A 17,353-nucleotide genomic window follows, 5' to 3' on the forward strand; every position below is an offset into this window, starting at 1 on the left:
GGCCAGGCTCAGTGGCTCACGCCTGTAATCTCAGCACTTTGGGAGGCTGAGGCGGATGGATCACGAGATCAAGAGATTGAGACCATCCTGGCCAACGTGGTGAAACTCCGTCTCTACTAAAAAAATACAAAAATTAGCCAGGCGTGGTGGCGTGCACATGTAGTCCCATCTACTCAGGAGGCTGAGGCAGGAGAATCGCTTGAACCCAGGAGGTGGAGGGTGCAGTGAGCCGAGATCGTCCCACTGCACTCCAGCCTGGGCGAGAGTGAGACTCCGTCTCAAAAAATAAATAAATAAATAAAATAATAATAAAATAAAATAAAATAAATCTGACTCGTTTAGATTTGGCCCACCGGGATACTCTCCATTTTGATTGATCAAAAAGTCAGCAGATTAGTAACCCAATCATGGGAGTCAAATTCTATCACATGCACCCGTTCAGCCTGCACTTAGGAGGGAGTTACACAAAGCGTGCACACTAAGGGGCAGTGATCTTGGGAGCCACCTTAGAATCCTGCCTACCACACTGTTCCATTATGTTGATAGTTGAATTAACTATCACAGGCCAGCAAATCAAACGAGATACTAGTGAGGAAAGGATCACATGCCACTTCCTAGCTAAGGCATGCATTCACATGATCCCATCAGTCAAGTCTTACATTTCTTATACTTCACGATGACCATATCCTGGTACACACAGGTCATGTTAAGGGTCTGTGGGACCCCTTCTAATGTTTTCTACTTCTTCTTTTCTGTTTTATTTTATATCTTTTTTTAAAAAAAATCTGATTATGACTCACGAAATAGATTTCACAAAATGGATTTTATGATTCATGACAGGAAAAACAGTCTTAATGGAGACAGGTTTCAATTAGTAATCTGGAAACATTTTTCTTTACAGAAAAAACACTAAAATATATTTATGCAAAAAAGTTTTTTCTGAATAAATCAATATGGACTAACTTACAGATGCAAATGGGTACACACCTTGGTAATCTTCAAAAGTTTATTTAAAATTATTACAAGACAATCAGCAATATCACTACAGTCCTCAGGAGGGCAGCATCTGCTCTAGGTATATTTGAAACTTTAAGTGTGCTCAGAAGTTTTCTACTGACTAGGAATTCCGGTAAGTAAATTACTTAGAGTGTATTAATCTAAGCAAACATTGGTTTATGCTTGGCAATTGAGAATCAGTCCTGTCAAAACCGTAAGTGCTATGATTAATTTTTTTTTGTCTGACCCAAGAGGATTAGTTGAATTCTTTTATTCCTTGCTCCTTTCTGCTTTCATTTTTCCTTTGTCCTGTCTGTCCCTCTCTGGCTTATAGTCTTGCATAGGTGGTCCAAGTAGGGCCCAATAACCATAGCGGCTGAGGACATGACAATCATAAATATTTTCTGCTAATTCAGAGTTGTCGTAAAGTCCCTCTCTTCATTTCCACACTATGTTGACTTCCTGACTTCCTGAGGCATATGCCAACTGGTGGCTCCCTCAGTGCCTCTTTTGTGAACAGACAGGACTCTCTTAACCAGTGCACAAGAGGAAGTGCTGCCCTGCAGATGACTCACCATGTTCTCTTATCTTCAAACTCTCAGGTGCTTGAGAGAGGCTTTTGCTGACCCACAAACACAACAAAATCAAGCTGTCTAATCTGATGTTCTTAGTTAAGCCTTTCTAGGCTTAAATCTAAGTGTGACTATAGAAGGAAATATAGTATATTGAATCTGTTCTTCCCACCTCTGTTCTGGACCCACCATAGTCTCACCCTAAAATCATGGTCTGGGTTGACATCGCTCTGTCACTAATCAACAGAAAATAGTCAGGAGGGTCCCACACACTCTAGTTAGACATAGAGCAAATTTCCTGCCCTTTGTTTTACTTACGTCCCTATTGTCACAGGTTATAATACTGGCCCTAAGTGTGTATTTGCTTCAAATAATTATATTTTGGGAGACATTGGGTTGACTGTATCATGTTTCTACACATTTTTTTTTTTTTTTTGAGACGGAGTTTCACTCTTTTGCCCAGGCTGGAGTGCAGTGGCACGATCTCAGCTCACTGCAACTTCTGCCCCGCAAGGTTCAGGCAATTCTCATGCCTCAGCCTCCCGAGTAGCTGGGATCATAGGCGCCCGCCACCACGCCTGGCCAATTTTTGTATTTTCAGTAGAAACGGGGTTTCATCATGTTGGCCAGGCTGGTCTCAAACTCCTGACCTCAGGCGATCCACCTGCCTTGGCCTCCCAAAGTGCTAGGATTACAGGCATGAGCCACTGCACCTGGCCATGTTTCTCCATTTTTTAAGGGCCTGAAGTCTGTTGAGTAGAGCTGCCTATGTGAATTTCACATTTTTTCTTTTTACCCATGTGCTACTTATAGAGTGTTGACACTTGATCTGCCTTCTCTTGCCTTTGGTCCTCTGCATTTGTTGCTTGCTCTGCTCAAAATGCTCTTCCCACAACCCTTTTCTTGTCTCCATTCCCTACTTCCAGAGTCACCTGATACCTCTTCTGGTATATCTTGGCTGTGACTACTATGTCTTATAGCACCTTGACATGGTAGATGCTGATAGATTTGTCTGTCTCCCTCAACAGACTGTGCCCCTTCAAGACCAGGGCTATGTCCTCTTTCTAGAATCTGTCATGGCAACTGACACCTAGTTGACATGCAACAAAACTTTGTGTATGAATTAAATCACAAGTAACTGCTGAGGCTGTTTTTGACCTTGAGTTGATCGACAAGGTACTTGATATAATAGATAAGCTGTCGGTCAACAATATAGGTCTAATATAGGACCAATACAGGTAGAAAGAGGCCAGTATGGTGGTGATGATAGACACATGTAGAATCTGAAGAGGTCTAGAGGGGTGTGGGTTGCAAATACAGCCCAATGCTTTGGTTCCGGGAGGGACAGGTGACAGGCCTTCAGCTTGGCGTGATTTTTTTCTGGTTTCTGGGACTACCAGGAAGGGACAATAGCCCTGTTGGCTACTTAAGTATGGGAGGAATTGTGAACTCAGTAGAATGGCACTGGAAAACGAGAGAGAACATGCACTCCGTAGCATGGGCTTGACTTGAACCCTGAGTGAAATTTGAAGAGAAGGAGCCTCATATTCTGAAGGAAAGGAGGATTAACACACTGCCTGTTGGACAAAGCCCCAAATATAAGTTTGCTAGAGCTCTTTACTCCTGGTTTGGGCTTTACTCCAAAATGCATGCTCCTTTTTTCCTTCTTCTTTTTTTTTTTTTTTTAAATCTCATTATAAAAACCCCAAATCCTCTTAGAAAGTTATTATAACCATTCAGCACCACATCCCTCCCTTCTCACACATGCTCTCAGGTCCCTTAACCTTAAGAGGCAACCCCAAACACTCATCTCCCCCACTGCTTAGGGACTGGCTTCCAGCAGCCCAGCTGGACCAAGCTCATTATCACTTCTTTCCCGGAAGTGACCCCTGCCAACAGGGTTGCTGTGCTTGAGTGCCTGAGCAACTCCAGAAGCAAGACTGTCATTTCAGTGCTTGAAAAGGAAATGGGCCTATGTGTAGAGAAAAGCAGTTTAGGATTTCACAGACCAGAAACATAGCATGGCAAGTTTCTATATTTTAAAATCCCAGAATCAACCATTTTAAATCACAGTTTGGAGATAACTTCAAAACCTCTCTTATTTCTAAATACCAGAAATGAGCACATTTTAGAACTTGGATAGCTTCTCTCCTGTGAATGCAGATATTCTCCCTTTGGTTATGGAATAGCAAACCCTTAGAGAATAAGAAAACTCAGATAGCTAACAGATGAAAGCTGAGTTACTTTCCTGATATTATAGAGTATACTGCAGTTGATGAAAATACAAAGTTTTTGTAATTCAGAACAAGTGTTTGAGGAAGGTTGTTCATTTTGGGTGCGTAGGTACACATGAGCACAAGGGGTGAGTTGAGCGTTTCTCCTTTAAATATTTTTTTAAATTGATAAGTGGACCCTAATCAAGCTGAAGAGCTTCTATAGAGAAAGAGAGCTATCAAAGATGTAAACAGACAACCTAAAGATTGGGAGAAAATATTCACAAACTATGCATCCAACTAAGGTCTAATATCCAGAATCTATAAGGAACTTAAACAAATCAGGAAGCAAAAACCAAGTAATCCCATTAAAAAGTGGGCAAAGAACATGAACAGACACTTCTCAAAAAAAGATGTGTAAGTGGTCAACAAACATGAAAAAGTGCTCATCATCGCTAGTCCTCAGAGAAAGGCAAATCGAAACCACGAGATACATCTCATGCCAGTAAGAATAGCTGTTATTTAAAAGTCACAAAATAATAGATGCTGGCCAAGGAGGCTGCAGAGAAAAGGGAATGCTTATAACACTGCTGGTGGGAATGTAAATTAGTTTAGCTGCTGTGGACAGTGATCTAGGGATTTCTCAAATAAGAGTTGAACTACCATTTGACCCAGCAATCCCATTACTGGGTATATATCCAAAGGAAAATAAATTGCTCTACCAAAAGGACACATACACCCATATGTTCATCACAGTGCTATTCACAATAGTGAAAACATGGAATCAACCCAAGTGCCCATCAATGGGGGACTGAAGAAAGAAAGCATATACACCGTAGAATACTATGCAGCCATAAAAAACAATAAAATCATGTCTTTCGTGAAACATGGTTGCAGCTAGACACCATTATTCTAAGTGAACTGATGCCGAAACAGAAAATAAAATATCGCATGGTCTTGCTTAAAAGTGGGAGTTTAACACTGGATACTCACGGACATAAAGATGGCAGCAAAGGACACTGAGGAGTATTAGAGGGGAAGGAGAGGGAGGAGGGCAAGGGCTGAAAAATCTACCTCTTGTGTACTGTGCTCATTACCAGGGTGATGGGTTCATTCATACCCCAAACCTTACCTTCATTCAATATACCCATGTTATAGACCTGCACATATACTCCCTGATCCTAAAAAAAAAGTTGAAAAATAAAACAATAAAAATAATTTAAAAATTTTGTTTTTCATTAATATTCCCCAAAAGAAGAGAGTATCAAAACAAGTACCTAAAACGCAAAACATATGTATGATGTATGAAAAGATACAAGAGGTATTTTTCATAATAGCAAAAAATAGGAAATAAACCAGATGAGAATCAAAATGATTCTCAAAATTATCAAAATAAATCAAATGAGAATCAAAAGGAATACGGGTAAAGAAACCACGGTACCTAGTGGAAGACCATGTGGTAATTAAACTGAATGAGCTAAGTTATGTGGAACAGCATAGAAAAATCTTGAAAACATAATTCTAAATGAAGAAAACAAGTGAAAAAGGATATGTTCAAAATGATAGCACTTATGCAAATGTTAATATTGAAACAAAATTAAAAAATCATATAAACTGTATGCAATTATAATACAACTGAAAAGTCCAAGAAAACTAAACCTCAAATTTTGAAATGATTTTTCAGAGAGTGGGGGGGAAGATGAGGGATTGGGCTTGTAGTTGCAACTATAATATCATCTTTGTTTAAAAAAAATTCTGGAGTCAATAGGGAAAGATGTTATTAAAGTTTATTGAATTTTTTCAATAGTATACAGAAGTCTGTTTTATTATATTTTGTGTTTTTGGTGGTTTTGAGACATAAAAATAAAATGAAGGAGACGTAAATGTAAGCATCTAAAAATTATGTGTCACATAAGAGTGGTTGTCAAAAGACTCAGCTCATCCGTTCTTAGCCTTTTCAAACAGAAACCCTATTTTATTAAATTGTGCCAACCAAAGCCATTCCTCTGTGAAATCATTAGAGGAAAGGAGAAGCTGTGGGATGGAGAAGAAATGCAAACAAATACAAGTCTTTGGCTACCAGGAGGTTTTTATTTTCTCCCAAATGGGAGCTCTTTGAAGGAAAGGATTGTCTTTGATCTTCTTGTACCAATCTAGTGAATCCAGCCAAGTCCTAGGAACACAAAGATAGCTAAAAATATCAATAACAAAACGTTGAGCTGTTCTTATGAACAGCTCAAAGCAGGTTCACATGGATTCCCTCCTGTCGCCTCACTGGGGTCCTGAGAATCCCATTCAGATCATGTTACCAGCGCCACTCTGCCTTATCGCAATGGTCTCATCCTTTTCAGTGTGGAAGCAGAAGTGCTTTGTTCTAAGAAAGATGACCTGGGAAATCCTGCTGAGATAGATAAGTCTGGATTGCATCAGGCTCATTACTGGATTGATAAACGTGGAGAACAATGACAGTGTGTTATCTGCTGGATTTTATTGAAAGGAGCTTGCATTCAATACTCCTGACTGTGACAAGAGCCTGAGCACATTTTCTCTCAGTGCCTACCATAACATTCTGAGGGTTTGCACAGTGTCTGTCTATAAACTAGTGTTTTGAGGGTTCTCTGTGGGAAAGATGTAGTGAGAGTTATGCCAAGGTGATTCAGGAAGACTGGAAGTTTTCCTTTCGTTCTTCTGTATGTCTGTGCTCATGGGTCCAAGTTAGTCATCCTCTCTAGGTGAGAGAAGTACACATGCTAAGCTCTGTTCCAAAAGGGTTGATCATTCATACCACAGGTTAGCTACTAAAGTAGAGAGCCAGAGAGCACCTGTATGTGGTGACTGTTTTTTCGCTCTGCAGAGATCTTTCTGCCATTCACCTCCTATTTAGTAAATTAGGATAAGAAAGTAAATAACTATCATCTTATGATTCACAGCAAATAGTTTGATTGTTTCCAAAACATAAAGAAAAAGCCCTGGATATAACTAATTTTACAGGTTTCTCAGGTTGCTGAGTGGTGGTGAAGTGGATGTTTCATGCTAGGCCTAGCTATCTCAACAAAAAAACAATTCTAAAGAATGCAGAGAAGAGAGGTTGATTAATGGACACATATACAGTTAGAAAAAGTAAGAAATAGTGTCGGACAGATCAGTAACGTGGCTATAGTTAACAATAATCTTTTGTACATTTCAAAAGAGCTAGAAGAGAATAATTCAAATGTTCTTAGCATAAAGAAAATATAAATATTTAAGGGGATGAATATCCTAATTACCTCAATTTGATCTAATTACCTCAATTCCACATTATGTGAATGTATCAAATTATCACATGTTCCCCCAAATATGTATATGTATTATATATCAATTAAAAAATTTAGATAACAGAAAATGGATCTTATAATTAGGAAAAATACAAAATAACATTGTAAGTAGAAAAAAAAAAGAATGCAGAGAAATCAAAGACATCAATCAACCTCTTTGTTGATTGTAGGTAGCAAATTATGACATGAGGAATTATCAGCAAATTACAGCCCATGGACCAAATCCAGCCCATTACCTGACTTTGTAAATAAAGTTTTAAGGCAACATAGCCATGCTCATCCATTCACATGTTGTCTACAGCTGAGAAGAGTAGTTGCAACAGAGACCATATAGACCACAAAGCCTAAAATATTTTCCATGTAGCTTTTTATAGAAAAAGTTTGCCAACCCCTGAAGTACACAATATAAGTTTTGAAACAAATGCTTTGACTATAAACATAAATTGATATTTAATCACTATTCTGTCTGGAAGCTAAGTGGAGCCTAATAGAAATGGATAGAACCCAAAGTCTCATCTCAATGATCATGTCAACTTTTTAGTCAGTACTTGATATCTCATTACCTAAAGTCCTGCATCTTATCAGCCTATTCTGTCAAATAGGTCATGATGAGCAGGCAAGAGTTTGCATAGAAAAGCTAAAGGGAAATACATGATAATGAATAAACAGATACTTTCTAGAAAAACCAGTGTCAATCTACCTGCTGGAGATGTTGCTCTTGGGCATATGTTATTCAGCTTCAGGGATTTCAGAATTTCAGCTGTCAGCTGAGTCTTACTTGGCTCCTTAGTCAATCCTGACCAACTCGGCTTCATTCCCTTTAACAGGTGGTTCCTGAAGTGATGCTAGAATTTGGTTGGCCTGAGGTCCTGATTGTTCTCTACTCTGCCTATGGGGATAAAGCCTCATCTAAAGCATGATCTACATACCTAGGACTGTGACCACTTTTCATTCCCTACCTGCTGTTATACCTGCTAATACCCTGTCCCAATTGTATACTTTTCCTCCCTTCCTTAGTCAAAGCTCTCCAGGACCATGATTCTACCATGTAAGGATTTGAGACAACTCAGACCTCTTAGTAGTTAAAGCAGCCTGGATCATAGCTGGATTTACATTTGCGCTCAGGCAAACTTCATCAGCAGTTAAACCGTCCTGGATCTGTTGTCAGACGCTGTGCTTTAAGCTGCTGGCCATTCCAGCAAAACTCTACCTTGCAGCTGAGTTAGCCTCTCTGGCTCATTCTCTAAAATTCCATGCTTGCTTCTCTTTCTCTGACAGCTTATTGTTGAAGGCCGGGGAAGCCTTTCAAATAAAAACATAAGGATTTTGTCCACAGTCTTCCTAAGCTATGAAATATGAGCTTCAAATATTTGAAATAAACAGTGTAACTGAACAAGTCTGTTAAGAGATAAACCAGTCAAACTAAGATATTTATCTAATGATTAAGCATCTTGCCTGTGAGCTCAGTTCCTCATGTGCATTTGAGACAGCTTTCTCAACTCCCTTCAGGGAACAGGAATTGGTAAGAAGTCTGAATCCTACTATCATGGAGTAATGGGGGGACTAATAATTCCCTCCAGCAGTGACTACTGTACTCACTGGAGCCTGTGGCCTTGCAATACCATTCCAGACCTCACAGGTGCTCACCAGAGTCCTGTGACACTGTCTTTGACTCAGGTAAGCACCTGTCACAGGGAATGCCCACTTACACTGCCAAATTCATTTATCAAAAACCAGCATTGATGCCCCATTATTACCCAGCATTATATGAGGGTAGGGCCAATCCAGCAGCCACTACTTAGTCAGATGTCTGCATATAGTTACCTTACTTTTTGTTTAGATAACCCCAAGAGAAAGGTAACCATTCCCCAAAGTCCTCCGAGACCTAGTCATTTATAATGTCTGTAAAGATTCATCCTTCAAGGAAGATGCCTTCAAGAAGGCTAATTTTGTGGCTGGTCTTACTCTTCCCACTCTTGACCCTCTAACCCACACTGATCCTTCAACACATAAGTCAGATTATATTTCTTCCCTGATTAATTAATTTTTAAATTTTCCTTTTTTTTTTTTTTTTTTAAAGAGACAGGATCTTGCTTTGTCACCCAGGCTGGAGTACAGTGACACTATTATAGCTCACTGCAGCCTTGAACTCCTTGGCTCAAGTAATCCTCATGCCTCAACCTCCCTAGCAGCTGGACTATAGGCACTTACCACAATACCTGGCTAATTTTCTTTCTTTCTGTTTTGGGGGGCTAGAGGGTGTACAGATGGGGTCTTACTATGTTACCCAGGCCGGTCTCCAACTCCTGGCCTCAGGCAGTCTCCTGCCTTGACCTCCCAATGGGCTGGATCACAGCCTTGAGCCACTGTGCCAGGCCTCTTTCCTGATTAAAATGTCTTGTAACCATAGCAATTCTTAGGGCCCATGAGGCCCCATACAATCTGGCCTCTGCCTGCCTCTCCACACTCTTTACTCACCCCATGTTTTTGCCACATTGGTGTGCATTTTGCATTTTGCATTTGCTCGTCCCTCTGCCTGGAATTCTCTTCCCCACGGTCTTTGTGTGGCCAAGCTCAATCTTATCATCCACATCTTAGCACAAATGTTACCTCCTCAGAGAAATCTTTCTGACCATTCTAGTTAAACTAGGCACCCCAAGGCCCACTCACTCTCTACTCCACTACTCTGTTTATTGTTTTCATTAGTACTTATGACTCTATAGATTTATGTGTATTTATATTATTTATTTTATTTTATCCGTTCATCCATTCATTCATTTATTTATGTCTACATCCCAATGAGAATACTTCCAATGGAGGCAGAATTTCATTTGTCTTGTTCACTACTTTATTTTCAGAGAATAGTAGTATGCTGTCAATAAATATTGTTGGACAAAAGATTGAATGAATTAATGAAGCGGTGCCTAGTTTTCTCTACTTCTGCTTTCATCGCTCATTCATCTTTCAGAAAGTGTCTCATCTCTATTAGATCTTCAGGCACACACTGTCCATCAGGACTCATATTTCATATGTACTTTCCAGAAAACCCCTAAATTAATATTGAAAAGGGCCTGCCATGTCTTGATGGACAAATAGGAAACTCAATTGAACATCTCTACTATTATAGAATGCTAAAAAATTTGTTCCTCACAACATTCTCTGCTAAACGCTTATGTATTTCTACAAGTTTATGAAATTAAATAATGGAGATGAGCAGGCTATGAAAAGCTTAAAATGTACAAATTGAGGTTGCATGTGCATTTCAGTGACATCACTTACGGATTTTCAGAAATTCATGCTCTTAACAGAAACTATTTTGATAGAAAATGGCAGCCAATATTTTGAAATGTTTCTAAGCCATGTTTGTAACTGATTTCAGTACAATTTGTCATGCAGGTTTATCAGCAAGGATTCAATCATAGAAGCAGAACCACACTGAGTAATAAAGGAGATTTATTATAGGGACTTACTTTCTGCAATTCCAGGAACTGGATAGGTTATTATGTAAGTTTGTTACTCCTAGTGCTGGTCTAAGTCAGTTGGGTGAGAAGTTGTAAAGCGAAGAAGGGCATGAAGCACAGGAGATCAAGAACAAACTGCAACCCATGAGGATAAATTAGAACCTGTGTTTATCTCTCACTGGGACTCATGGTGAGCTCTGACTGCTTCTAAGTTTCCTGCTTGGATGATGTGAGTGACTGCAAAAGAGCTGGTACCTGCACCTCTGAGAAGCTAAAGAAGATCTAGGAGGAGCTGGATACTGAGGCCTGGATACTGCCCCATGCCAACAAGGTGACTCAGCTGATCTGGGACAATCTGCATGATGTGAACTACAACAGTACCTGACTCTCAACTGATCTTCCCAGTGTGAGCATGACTGCTGCTTTTCTTCTACCATATAAATCTCACACAAGTTCCTCTTGTGGTTAATTCTAACTTAAACCATGCAGGGAAGGATACTTTGGGAAGTATAGTTCCAGTTTAGCTGACTTTACACAATACTAAGTCATCAAAGTAGATGGCATATACTACTACAGTTTACAGTTTATACAGCCATAAATATATAAATTTCTTTGGAACTAATTGATTCTAGGAGTCAGTAGACTTGAGTACTAAACTATCTCCAACAAAAACTCTACCTTTAGAAAGTCTCTTAAATACCCTAACTTTAAGACATTACATTGATTAACTAAAGGCATTTAGATGATATCTTTAAGTGGCTTTTCAATGCCATCAGGTCCTGGCTGCAATATTTATCCTCTCATTTTAAAAAATATTTAAACAAAAAGTGTAAAGAAAACTCAAACTCAACCTATTAGCATGATCTTTGATAAATACTTAAATCTATATGTTGGTTCTAAATCTCAGTTTGGAAATACTTATTTTAGAGATATACACTGAACTCTAGATAAAATGATGCAATGTGTGGAGGTTTGCTTCAAAATAAAAAGTTTTTCCCCCCAAGATAGTGGATTCAAGGCTTTTAGCGTGACTCAGTCACCTGGAAACAACAAGATAGTGCATAAAGATCAATTCTGTGACCTTTAATTCAAGAAGGAAAATGAGAATCTACTGAAATTGTGAAGCACACCCCAGATCTCAGGGAGGAGAATGCAGGAAAACAGCCTCTGTGACAGTGCCTTGCTGATAAAAGTGAGTGAAGCCTCAGTACATGAGAGAGGCAGAGAGCCTCCCTCTGTGACTCACCTTTCCACTGGAGATTTAAGGAACTCAGGCGGAGGGAGAGCACTTTGTTTCTCCCAATCCTCGGATCTAGCTTGGGGAGAGGCTTGGAGCTGCTGTAGGGGAAAGACACAGGAAAAAGCTGCAGGCATTTTCCCAGCCCTGGGACCAAGAGTAGGAAGCCACTTTTAATCCGGGTGCATACAAAGTCAGCCATTCTTTAGCAACCCAGCAGGGTAGCCATGTGGGCATTTTAGTCTCAGTTCGGAGATGGGAGCACTTTCTCTGGAGTGTAGTAGGAGCCTCCATAGCCAGAACTGTGGAAAGCTCCTTAGCAGTAGGTGCTAGAATTGTGCTTTCCCCTGTTGCAAGCTTGGGGTGGGAGGAGAGCTGCCACAGCTGCAGTTTCTCCTGGGTGATGAGACATAGCTGGGGCCAGCTTGATGACCTGGAACTGGTCTATGTGTGTCATTGGTGGGTGCCCCAGCCTGCTATCCTGAGATCATGGTGCAGTAGGGCTGTCTCTGTACCACCCCCAAGCAGAAATTCAGGTATTTGGAGCAACAACTTGCCTGAATCAACAGCCTGAGCCACCTCACCCTTCGTGGATATAGATCATGGTGCAGTAGGGCCCTCTCCACTCCATGCCCAGGCAGATCTACAGGTACTTAGAGTGCTCCCTTACCTGGATCAGCAGCCTGAGACACCCTGTCCTTCCTGTGCAGAGATCCTGGTGCAGGTGTGACCTCTCTGCTGTATGCTCTAGCAGATCTCCAGACATCTCAAGGACTCACTCTCCCGTGGCGCTCTGAGCCATCACACCTTCCCTGTGCAGAGACTGTGGTGCAAGGAAGACCTCTCTGCTACATGACCAGGCAGATCTCCAGGCATTCTGAGTTCCAGCTTCCTTGAAACAACAGCCTGAGCGGCCACACCCTTTCTGTGCAGAGATCTTGCAGCAGGGGGGCCCTCTTTACTCCAAACCCAGGCAGATCTCCAGGTATCTGGAACACTCACTCACTTGGATTAAGAATTTAGGCTGCCCTCCATCCCAGTCCAGATGGGGCACTGGGGCCAACTAAGTTTCCCATCTCCACACCTAGACAAACCGCTAGTGCTTGGTGGCTGCCCACTGGATTCTCCTTTGGCTCTGGTGCTTGTGCCTGCCATTGGAGGACCTGCAGGCAGACCTGCCCAGTGTGACCCTGCCCATCTGATTCCCTGCCAGCCTGGGGCTGAGCAGGGAGCTCAGAGCACTGTGCATTCCATGAATCAGCCCATTGCCTGAGGCAACAGAGAGCTTCTGCCAGTAAACAAGGATCAATTAATATACAGAGCCACACTGGCTGCAGCTGGCTCTTACCCATAAGCACCATCAATTGGCTTGTAGGTTGAACTGGACAGCCCAATATAAAAGCCTGCTGACAAAAGTGCGTAGGGCTATAGAAGCAAAGCCAAAAGACCCCACCCAGGATTCTCTACTGTCACTTTCCCTAGGCAGGGGGGATAGGGAAAGGGAAATAAAAAACCCCAGTAATATTATAGGGAAACAAATAAAAAGAAAAACAATCCACTTGCATGAAAATAATTACAAAAATTATAAGTGCCAGCACCTTCAGATGAGAAGGAACCAGTGCAAGAATTCTGGCACCATGAAAAATCTGAATGTGGTGACACCACCAAACGATCATACTGGCTCTTCAGCAATGGTCCCTAACCAGACTGGAAACTCAGAAATGACAGATAAAGAATTCGAAACATGGATTGAAAAGAAGCTCAATGAGATTCAAGAGAAGGTTGAAAATTAACACAAAGAAACTTCTAAAGCAATCCAGGAAAAGAAGGAAGAGAGAAGCATTTTAAAAATAAATAAATCAGAGCTTCTTGAATTGAAAAACTCACTTAACGAATTTCAAGGCTGGGCGTGGTGGCTCACGCCAGTAGTCACAGCACTTTGGGAGGCCGAGGTGGGTGGATCACTTGAGGTCAGGAGTTTGAGACCAGCCTGGCCAACATGGTGAAACCCCATCTCTACTAAAAATACAAAATTTAGCCGGGCATGGTGGCACATGCCTGTAGTCCCAGCTACTTGGGAGGCTGAGGCAGGAGAATCACTTGAACCTGTGGAGGTTGCAGTGAGCTGAGATTGTGCCACTACACTCTAGCCTGAGTGACGAGTGAAACTCTGACTGAAAAAAAAAAAAGAATTTCAAAATACAATGCAAAGCTTTATCAATAGATTGGAGTAAGCAGAAGAAAGAATTTTAGAGCTTGATGATTGGTCTTTCAAATTAACCCGGCCAGACAAAAATTAAGAAAAGAGAATTTTAAAAAATGAACAAAGCCTTTGAGAAATATAGGGTTATGTTAAGTGACCAAAACTATGAATTATGGGCAGTCCTGAAAGAGAAAAAGTAAACAACCTGCAAAATAAATTTGAGGGAATAATTCCAGAAAATTTTCCTAATTCTGCTAGACAAGGTTAGACCTAGCACCATGTCTGATCTGGAGACATAGACATCTAGATACAAGAAATCCAGAGAACAACTGCAAGATACTATACAAAATGAATATCACCATGGCATATATCACCAGACTGTCCAAGATCAATGCTAAAGAAAAAATCTTAAAGGTAGTATCAAGAAAGCAGTCAGATTACATACAAAGAGAACCCCATCAGGCCATCAGCAGACTTCTTGGCAGAAAGGTAATAATCCAGGAGAGAGTGGGGGTTTATTTTTAGTATCCTTAAAGAAAGGAAATTCCAACCAAGAATTTTATATCCTGCTAAACTAAGCTTAATGAGCTAAGAGTAAATAAAATCTTTTCCAGACAAACAAATGCTAAGGGAATTCCTTACCACTAGACTGGCCTTTCAAGAGATCCTTAGGAGAACTCTAAACATGGAAATGAAAGAACAATACCAGCTGCTACAAAAAAAGACAAACAAACAAACAAACAGAAAAACCACTTAAGTACATAGCTTGTAGACTCTGTAAAGCAACCACACAATAGTAACTACAAAGCAACCAGCTAATAACTTCATTAGAGGATCAAAACCTCATATTATATCAATATTAATATTAAAAGCAAATGGTCTAAATGCCATTTAGACTTAAAACACACAGAGTGGCAAGTTTGATTTAAAAAAATTAAGAAAAAAAACAAGACCTATTTGTCTGTTGTCTTCAAGAAACCCTATCTCACACATAATGACACCTATAGGCTTAAAGAAAAGGGTTGGAGAAAGATCATGCAAACAGAAAACAAAAAAGAGCAGAGGTCACTATTCTTATATCAGATCAAACAGACTTTAAACCAACAGCAGTGAAAACATACAAAGAAGGGGATAACATAATGATAAAGCATTTAATTCAATAAGAAGACCTAACTATCCTAAATATATATGTCTCCAACATTTGAGCACACAGATTCATAAACAGGTACTCTAGGCCTATGAAAAGACTTACATAGCCAAACAGTAATAGTGGGTGACTTCAACACCCCCACCCCCCGCTGGCATTAGATGGATCATTGAGGCAGAAAATAAACAAAAACATTATAGACTTAAGTTTAACCCTTGACCAACTGGATCCAATAGACATCTACAGAATATTCCACTTATCAACTATAGAATATACATTCTTCTTCTGTACATGGAACATACTCCAAGATTAATCACATACTTGGTCATAAAGTAAGTCTCAATAAATTCAAAATAATTGAAATCAAACCAACTATACTCTCAGACTGCAGTGGACTAAAAATAGAAATCAATACCAAGATCCCTCAAAACCACATGATTACATGGAAAATTGAACAACTTGCTGCTGCATGACTTTTGGGTAAACAACAAATTAAGGGAGAAATAAAAAATTATTTGAAATAAATGAAAACAGAGGAATAATATACCCAAATCTCTGGAAAGTGGCAAAAACATTGTTAAGAGTGGTGTTTATGGAGCTAACACTTACCTCGAAATGTTAGAAAGATCTCAAATCAATAATCAACATCACACCTAGATGAACTAGAAAAACATGAACAAACTGACTTCAAAGCTAGCAGAAGAAAAGGAATAATTAAAATGAGAGAAGGACTGAGTGACATTGAGACCAAAATATCTATATAAGGAATCAACCAAGCCAAAAGTTGGTTGTTTTTTTCTGAAAGGATAAAGAAAATCAATAGACTACTCACTAGATTAACAAAGATAGAAGATACAAATAAGCAAAATCAGAAATGATAAAGATGATATTACAAATAATCCCACAGAAATACAAAAGATCCTTAGAGAGCCTTATGAAGAACTTTGATGCACACGAACTAGAAAATCTCGAGGAAATGGATAAATTCCTGGAAGCACACAATCTTCTAAGAATGAGTCAGGAAGAAATGGAAACCCTGAACAGACCAGTACTGAGTTCTGAAATTGAATTAGTAATAAAAAACCTACCAACCAAAACCCAAACAACAAAACCCCAGACTAGATGGATTCAGTCAGTTTCTACCAGACATGCAAAGAACTAGCGTCAATTCTACTGAAACTTTTCCAAAATATCAAGGAGGAGGGACTCCTCCCTGACTCATTCTATGAAGCCAGTATTGCCTTGGTACTAAAACCTGGCAAAGACAAAATAAAAAAAGGAAACTACAGGTCAATATCCCTGGTAAACTTAGAGGCAAAAATCCTCAACAAAATACTAGCAAATCCAGTAGCACATCACCAAGTTAATTCACCACGATGAATTAGGCTTCATTTCTGGGATTCAAGGTTGGTTCAATATAGGCAAATCAATAAAGGTGATTCACCACATAAACAAAGTTAACAACAAAAACCATATGATCATCTCAATAGATGCAGAAAAAAGCTTTTGATAAAATCCAACATGTCTCCATGATTAAGAAAAACCCTCAAGAAACTAGGCATAGAAGGAACATGTTTCAAAGTAGTAAGAGTTATCTATGACAGTCCCACAGCCAACATCATACTGAATGGGCAATATCTGAAATAATTCACCTTGAGAACTGGAACAAGACAAGGATGTTCACTCTCACCACTACTATTCAATACAGTATTGGAAGTCCTAGCCAAAGTAATCAGGGCAAGAGGAAGAAATAAAAAGCATCCAGATAGGAAAAGAAGAAGTTAAAGTGTCTCTTCTTCACTAGCTATTTGATTCTATACCTAGAAAACCCTAAAGACTCCACCAAAAGACTCCTGGAACTGACAAATAACTTCAGTAAAGTTTCAGAATACAAAATTAGCAGCATTTCTATACACCAATAATGTTCAAGCTGAGATGCAAATCGGAACATTATCCAATTTACAATGGCTGCAAAAAGAAAAAACAACCTAGAAATACATCTAATCAAGGAGGTGACAGATCTCTACAAGAATTATAAAACACTGCTGAAAGAAATCATGGATGACACAAGCAAATGGAGAAAAATTCCATGCTCATGGATTGGAAGAATTAATATTGTTAAAATGGCCATACTGCCCAAAGCAATCTACAGATTCAGTGCTATTCCTATCAAGCTACAAACTTCATCTTTTCACCAATGAAAAACTAAA

The 17,353-nt window shown here is 39.7% G+C and overlaps 1 long non-coding RNA gene across 1 annotated transcript in view; it reads right to left on the minus strand.

The window, feature by feature from the left end:
* LOC129393651 (uncharacterized) overlaps positions 1-15,590 on the minus strand; it is a 30,541-nt gene extending 14,951 nt beyond the window's left edge. Inside the window, exons 1-2 of the long non-coding RNA XR_008620654.2 lie at positions 12,464-15,590; positions 11,803-11,894 (exon numbers count right to left, since the gene is read on the minus strand). This is a non-coding gene — a long non-coding RNA (uncharacterized LOC129393651). The remainder of the gene's footprint in view (positions 1-11,802; positions 11,895-12,463) is intronic.
* Between the last annotated feature and the right edge of the window lie 1,763 nt (positions 15,591-17,353).

Source organism: Pan paniscus, chromosome 14 (genome assembly GCF_029289425.2).
Source record: "Pan paniscus chromosome 14, NHGRI_mPanPan1-v2.0_pri, whole genome shotgun sequence".
Classification (NCBI taxonomy): Eukaryota; Metazoa; Chordata; class Mammalia; order Primates; family Hominidae; genus Pan; species Pan paniscus.